Here is a 7,500-nt window from a genome sequence, read left to right on the forward strand (position 1 = left end):
AGAGAGAGAAAGAGAAAGAGAAAGAGACGAGAGAGAGAGAGAGAGAGAGAGAGAGAGAGAGAGAGAGGTTAGGAAGGGGTCTTTCATACAGCTAGTAGTTAAATTAACAGATACCTTCGTCAGGTCATCCCATTGCAATTTAGCAATATGCATCTGTTTGTTGCCAGAGAAAGGCGGACTCTGGTAAGATGCAATGCACTATGCAGCGGTGAGGTGGGTTCGGGAGAGAGATTAAAGAATAAATCACAGTTGGAGAGAGAGAGAGAGAGAGAGAGAGAGATTGAGAGAATATAATTATCCTAGGCAGCGATCAGACTTTTATAAAGCAACTATATCCGAAGCTAATTATCTTGATCCTGAAAAGAGAGAGAGAGAGAGGAGAGAGAGAGCGAGAGAGAGAGAGAGAGAGAGATAATATAATCATCTTACGCAGCAACAGACTTCTACAAATCATCTATTTCCGAAGGTTGTTCTCTTCATCCTAAAGAGAGAGAGAGAGAGAGAGAGGAGAGAGAGAGAGAGAGAGCATTGTTTCTGTAGTCCGAAACGGGAAGGATGCTCCGGAGGATTTCCATGAAGAACTAATAAGCGATCCCGGCAAGCAGAGCATTATATTTCATACTTCCGGTGGAATGCTCCGTGACGTTCCCTGTCGTGCACTCATAGTTTGTTCGAATCCACCAAGAATATACGACAAAGCCATCTCAAAGAAATGCGAGAGTATTCTTACCACTCTTCAAGGTCTCAAGATCCATTGATGGTATGTCTATTGATTCAGTTGCTTCTAAAGTTGATATATAAAAAAGAAGAATTTATATTATTTTAGTTGTGTATGTGTCTGTGTGTGTGTGTGTGTGTGTGTGAGAGAGAGAGAGAGAGAGAGAGAGAGAGAGAGAGAGCATTGCCTATGTAGTCCGAAACGGGAAGGATGTTCGGGAGGAGAGAGAGAGCTGATGGCTTTAATTCTGAAAACTTACGAGGTGCGATATATAGTCTGCTTCAAGGTAACTATTGATGAGCACATTGTAGTTTGTTTCTATATGTGGGTATTCCTTTGGCACTCCTTGGTTTGGAGGCATCGAGATAAGGGTGCAGACAGTCAGGACAAACAAGTTAATTAGGTCATCGTCGTGTAATAACTGACATGCGATTGAAGGTGATTAACTCCTAATATTTTGCAATCAACTGCCTGTAATTAGCTGAATGGTTGTCCAGCAATCATTTAGAAATGACTAATGAGCTCATGCTGCGATGATATCTTTACTAATATCTAGCAATTGTTGAGTGATGATTAATGCATGTTATACCAATTATCATAATGTGATTAACGAAGATATGTATACTGTGCCAACCGTGTGTCACACGATCGTACATAGTAACGATATTTCATTTGTGTATATATTATGCTTGTATCTTCGCTCATCCCTCGCACTAAAAAGAACCTGAATAAACATGCCTGTTTTTCTCACCGATAACGGTGTCGGTTTTGAACAGGAAATTTCCTATTGCATTGAGCTTTTGTATATAAAGGAGAGTGTCCTGTAATAAACTCACTCAGTGGCTTTCATCCTGTCTTTGAGTCACAACCTTCTCTCTGTCCGTCACATTGGTGACCCCGGAAGTCGACTCGCTCCTCCCGCCTTCCAACCCCCCCTCGCCCCTCCGTCGTTGGTATTATGGCGGATTCTACGGAAGTTAATGCTGCGGCTCCCCCATTGAAACTTTCGTCATTCGCCAGCGGAGAGGCATTTGCTTAGTTTCAGCGTACAGAAGTCCAGTTTCGCATCAAGGGCGGGACTCGCTCAACCACCAAAGCAAGATTATGTTCTCGCGGCAATACCCGAGGACACCCTCCCGGAAATATCCGACTGGCTTTGTGAACAAGGAGGCACCCCAATAGCGTAAGACGCCCTCAAAACATACCCTCTGCAGCAGTACTCGCTGTTGCCAGACACCCGTTATAGCAAAACTTTTTCAGCTCTTGCAACAACTGTTGGGGGACCAAAGGGCTTCGCTCGCCCTCAGGGAAATGACAAGTCTCGCTCGCCTACATCCTGCCACAGATTGCTCTCCTCGTGAGGTGAACCTACTTCGGGCCTTTGGATACACCATTTACCCGGACCTGTACACGCTGTCATACCCCATAAAGGACTTGATGACCAAAGCCGACGCCCTTATGGACAGCCACTTCAAGACCTCCATCAACGCCTCCACTCCTGACAAAGAGGACGCCTATTCATCGTCAACTGAAGCTGACGTGAATGCCGTAGGACATACAGGCCTACCCGTGACGTGCCGAAGCGGCGACAAAGCCACCCACCACCCACCATTCACTTGCGCCCCAACCAACGACTTCTACAGCCACTTACTACTTCCTATCTGCCGCAGTTTTGCTACTACCACTTCAGATTCGGGGCAGCCGCGAAGAAATGTGCCAAGGATTATCGGTGGCTAAAAAATGTGTAAGTAGGCCATCGCTCATGGCGGTGGCCTCCCGTGTTTCTAATCTTTTCTTTTTACATGATGCAGGAACAGGCGTGTGATTTTTGGTAGACACAGGTGCTTGTCATTCTCTTTTGCCAAGGAAACTCTTCAGGACACGACGTAGTCTGTCTACGTCTGCCAACGTCCGCTTTGGTAGCTGCCTACGGATCTGCGATACCCACCTACGGATACGAGAACCTCACATTATCGTTCGGAAATGGCAAATTTAATTTGAAGTTTCTCGTTGCTGACGTCACATTGCCAATCCTCGGTGCGGATTTCCTCTCTCATTTCCACCTTCTGGTCGATTTCGCCCACTGACGATTGTCAACGTAGACTCGTACTTGTCGATACCTCTTCAACCCGCTCCTTCCAACCTCGCTCTCCCACATCAGCGCACCCATGGATGCCTACGCGTACCTCCTCACGGTCGTACCCGGAAGTTTTCCGTCCAGAACTTTGCCAAACGCCCACGGCTCCTGCCAAGCACGGTATTTATCACCATATCAAGACGACGGGACCCCAGTCTTTGCATAATTCAGACGTCTGGCACCGGAACGATTGGCAGCCGCCAAACAGACGTTCGCCGAAATGGAGGAAATGGGCCTTGCCAAAAGGCCTCCAGCCCATGGTCGTCACCCTTACACATCGTTCTGAAGAAAGACGGCTCCCTCCGTCCGTGCGGGGATTACAGGCGCCTGAACATGCAAACAGAACCGGATCACTACCCCCTCCCAAACATTGCCGACGTGACCACCTACCTGCACAAAGCGAAGGTTTTCTCTACGCTCGACCTCCTGAAGGGGTATTATCAGGTGCCTATGAACCCAGAAGACATCCCCAAGACTGCCATCACCACTCTGTTTGATACATACACCTTCAATTACTCCTGTTTTGGCCTTCGTAATGCTGGGGCCACGTTTCAACGTCTCATGGATGGCATCTTAGGGGACCTCCCCTTCTGTGTATGTTATGTGGATGACATATTTGTGTTCTCCTCCTCAAAAGAGGAACACCTCCGTCACTTGCGCATCATGCTAGACCGCCTGCAACAAAATGGCTTTGTAGTCCGGTACGATAAGTGTACCCTTGGCGCCAACGAAGTGTCGTTCTTAGGGCACCGCATCACTCCTGAAGGAGTCCATCCCCTCCCTGAGAAGGTAGCAGCTGTTCAGGACTTCCCCGCGCCCTCGACTGTCAAAGCTCTTCAGGAATTCTTGGGCATGATCAACTATTATCACCGTTTTCTGCCAGCCATTGCCGCCACTCTTGTTCCCCTCTACGCCTCCCTGAAGGGCAAGCCAAAGGACATGAAGTGGGATCCCCTTCAAGAAGCGGCCTTCTGCAATGAAAAGAAGGCCCTATCAACCGCTGCGGCTCTCACTTTTCCTATCCCACATACCCCTCTCGTTCTCTCCACCGATGCCAGCGACGTTGCTATTGGTGCAGTACTTGAGCAGGTGGTCAATGGCTCGTGCCGCCCATTGACCTTATTTAGCAGAAAACTGTCCAAGGCAGAATTGGGTTATTCTACCTTCAATTGCAAATTGCTGGCAGTGCACTTGGCTGTCCATCACTTTCGCCATTTCTTAGAAGGTACGCCCTTCGTCATTCGCACAGACCACATGCCTCTGGTGCATGCCTTCACTTGACATTCTGACGCCTGGTCCGCCTATCAACGCCGACATCTCTCCGCCGTGGCTGAATACAATTGCACCCTTCAATACGTCCCTGGGAAAATGAATCCTGTGCTGAGGCCCTGTCAAGAAACACGTTGGCTGCCGTTCAACTGGGATTGGATTACACGCCCTGGCTAAAGCCCAACGACAGGATCCAGAGTATCAAGCATGTAGGACATCCTGCACGTCCCTCCATTGGGAATACTTCCCCCTCGAAGACTCCAACATCACCCTCCTCTGTGACGTCAGTACTGGTAGACCGCGACCTTGGATTCCTGCTTACATGCGCTGGCAGGTGTTTGATTCCATTCACGGCCTTTCACATCCCTCGTGCCGTTCTACTACACAGCTGCTGAAGACGAAGTTCAATTGGCACTGCATTTCTAAGGATGCTAAGGATTGAGTCCGCGCCTGTACTTCTTACCAAACTTCCAAAGTACAGCGACACACGGATTCAGGAGTGGGCACCTTTCCACAACCTCAGCGTTGTTTCGCACACATTCACGTCAACGTTGTAGGCCCCTTACCCACATCACAAGGACATCATTACCTGTAGACCATCATCGACCGCTCCACTTGTTGGCCTGAAGCCATTCCCATGGAAACTGCAATGTCCGCCTCATGTACATCTGCCTTACTCTCAGGATGGATTGTAAGATTTGGTATCCCTGAGCATATTACTTCTGACAGGGGTACCACTTTCACCTCTCAATTGTGGACATCATTAGTGAATCTCCTGGGCATCACCCTACATCAGACAACTGCCTACAACCCCGCTGCCAATGGAATGGTTGAACGTTTTCATTGCACCCTCAAAGCAGCTTTGATGCCCTGCTGTAAGGATTCCAACTGGTTTACTCAGCTTCCCTGGGTTCTCCTGGGACTAAGAACCACTCCTAAAGACGCCCTCGACGTCTCGGCAGCTGAAACGGTGTATGGCGACCCGTTGGTCGTCCCTGCCGAATTTTTTCCTTCTACAACTTCCTCCGACGATCTCCAGCGCATACGTCACATCGTGGGAAAATTTACTGCATGCTGCCAGACTTACAAGCCCCCAGCAAAGCATCACATACCGACAGACTTGCACTCTGCAACGCGCGTCTTCCTGCGCAACGACACTAGCAAGCCACCGCTAACGCCCCCTTACACGGGCCCTTTCCTTGTGATCCGACGCAGTCCAAAAGCATTCCTACTAAACATTCTAGGCAAAGAAGACTGGGTCTCCATTGATCGTCTAAAACCTGCTTATCTCCTGCCAGACGACCCGCCTACAGTTCGCCTCTCTAGATCAGTGCGCCCTATTTAACATGTACAGTATGCCATTTTTAGGGGGGGGAGTCATGTACTAACCCTGTGTCACACGATCGTACATAGTAACGATATTTCAATTTGTGTATATATGCTTGTATCTTCGCTCTTCCCTCACACTGAAAAGAACCTGAATAAACATGCCTGTTTTTCTTACCGATAACGGTGTCGGTTTTGAACAGGAAATTTCCTGTTGCATTGAGCTTTTGTATATAAAGGAGAGTGTCCTGTAATAATCTCACTCAGTTGCTTTCATCCTGTCTTTGAGTCACAACCTTCTCTCGGCACGTCACGATACCGTTTATCGTACCCTTATTAACGAATTAATGTCAGGCAGTTTTCTCCTGATTATGAACTGTTACAAATTTCTTTGTGATCAATTGTGTTCTGAACGTAACTTGATCATAATTATAGTTTTCATTGATGGCTTTAACATTATTACTAATCGGCAACTGAGATCGTACTGTATACATGAAATACCTAATAATTTTAATAATATCAATAATTTTAATGATTTTACTAATGCTAATAATAATTTCAGTAATATTAATAATTTTTAGTAATTTCAATAAAAATAATTTCAATGATTTTCAGGGTTATTAAATGTTTGGCTTTTCAGTAATAAAGAGATGGATTCAGCTGCTTAATCATCAATAGATTTACTGAAAAAAAAGAGAAAGAAAAGACATTAAACTACCCGTAAAAGATTATGTAACTTATCAAAATGGCAAACTCAGTGGAATATGGAACCTGATTATTGAACGACGGAATCTTTATCTTGCAATTGAGTAAAAACTAGTCCGGGTAAAGTAATGAAATAGTAGTGATATTAACAAAAAGATCTGATAACTTACAAAAGATATTGAAGTGGTTGTTTGAATAGCAGAGTTCTTAATGTGTATGGAAGTCATTTTCACAGATGTAATATCTTTTATGAGATAATAGCATTGCTCCTTATTTAATATTTTAACAATTATAATTTTAATAACAATAATAGTTTTAGTAAATTCAGTAATAATATAATTTTTCAATCATTTTGACCAATGAAGAATTAGAAGGTCGGACATACAATAAATAACTGAACAAGTTAATACCAAGACGTTCCCTTTTGAATTTATAATCTAAAGTATAAGATCAGCCTGCTTCCTCTTATATCAATGAGAGAGAGAGAGAGAGAGAGAGAGAGAGAGAGAGAGAGAGAGAGAGAGAGAGAGAGGAGAGAGAGAGAGAGAGCGAGCATTGTTTCTGTAGTCCGAAACGGGAAGGATGCTCCGGAGGATTTCCATGAAGAACTAATAAGCGATCCTGGCAAGCAGAGCATTCTATTTCATACTTCCGGTGGAATGCTCCGTGACGTTCCCTGTCGTGCACTCATAGTTTGTTCGAGTCCACCATGAATATACGACAGAGCCATCTCAAAGAAATGCGAGAGTATTCTTACCACTCTTCAAGGTCTCAAGATCCATTGATGGTATGTCTATTGATTCAGTCGCTTCTAAAGTTGATATATAAAAAAGAAGAATTTATATTATTTTACCTGTGTATGTGTTTGTGTGTGTGTGTGAGGAGAGAGAGAGAGAGAGAGAGAGAGAGAGAGAGAGAGAGAGAGGAGAGAGAGAGAGAGAGAGAGAGAGAGAATTGCTTTCTGGCAATATCTGAATATTTCACTGATGGTATTTATGGAATATTCCATGGGAGTGAATATAACCCATAAGACAGTTCCCGGGTGGAATAACAGTGCAGGAAAAACAGTTGAACTTAAGAGAGAGAGAGAGAGAGAGAGAGAGAGAGAGAGAGAGAGAGATTTTTTGGGGAAAGGATAATGTTAATAACTTGAGGTACAAAGCGAGCGACTTTTTGGGGGCGAAAAGAAAAATATTATTGTGAGGGAGGGGGGAAAGAGTTTTTTGGTGAAAAATGAAAATATCACAGCTTTAATACATTTATAAAAAAAGCCAATGAAACTACTGACCACATTCCAACCTATGGATAATTAAATGTTTGTAAATGCTTGAAGAAAGTGCATATA

The sequence above is a fragment of the Palaemon carinicauda genome, chromosome 18, assembly GCF_036898095.1.
Source record: "Palaemon carinicauda isolate YSFRI2023 chromosome 18, ASM3689809v2, whole genome shotgun sequence".
Taxonomy (NCBI): Eukaryota; Metazoa; Arthropoda; class Malacostraca; order Decapoda; family Palaemonidae; genus Palaemon; species Palaemon carinicauda.